The following is a 519-nucleotide window of genomic DNA, read 5'->3' as shown; positions in this document are numbered from 1 at the left end:
AAAATACAGTGAAGAAACAGGCAAGGATCTGAATAGACATTTCTCAGAAGAAATGTACATGGTCAAAACATGTGAATATGCCCGATGTCACTAGCCATTATGTAAATATAAATCAGAACACCATATCAGTCTCCAACACCTGTGGGAGAATACAACACTCAGGTGTTTGTGTGTGCAGCAAGTGGGTTTAGAGGACCCTGTTCACCTCTGGAGAGCAGAGCCTACAGGGAGGTAAAGAAACCTTACTGCGCAGGGGCATGCTAATCTTCTCTGTATCATTCCAATTTTAGTATATGTGCTGCCGAAGCGAGCACATGTGCTGCCGAAGCGAGAAAGAGATGAAAAGAATTTATCTCAGCTAGCCACTAATATTCAAGAAACAAGGTCTTCAGGAAAGCCAACTCAACTGACATTTTCATGTCATTGTTAAATAAAGGAAAAATTATCTAGGTTCAGCAATACGTAGTTTATAAGAGAAAGACTACAGAGTAATTTCCTTGGCATAGAAATAACTTTTTT

At 39.5% G+C, this 519-nt stretch overlaps 1 pseudogene; it reads right to left on the bottom strand.

Moving 5' to 3' along the window:
* Positions 1-246: 246 nt before the first annotated feature.
* LOC149119955 (U6 spliceosomal RNA) lies at positions 247-314 on the bottom strand (annotated as a pseudogene).
* Positions 315-519: the final 205 nt, after the last annotated feature.

This window comes from Oryctolagus cuniculus, chromosome 21 (genome assembly GCF_051225735.1).
Source record: "Oryctolagus cuniculus isolate XC-2025 breed Fujian yellow rabbit chromosome 21, ASM5122573v1, whole genome shotgun sequence".
NCBI lineage: Eukaryota > Metazoa > Chordata > Mammalia > Lagomorpha > Leporidae > Oryctolagus > Oryctolagus cuniculus.
The sequence above is the reverse complement of the archived record's forward strand: the minus strand, read 5'-3'. Positions and strand labels throughout refer to the sequence as shown.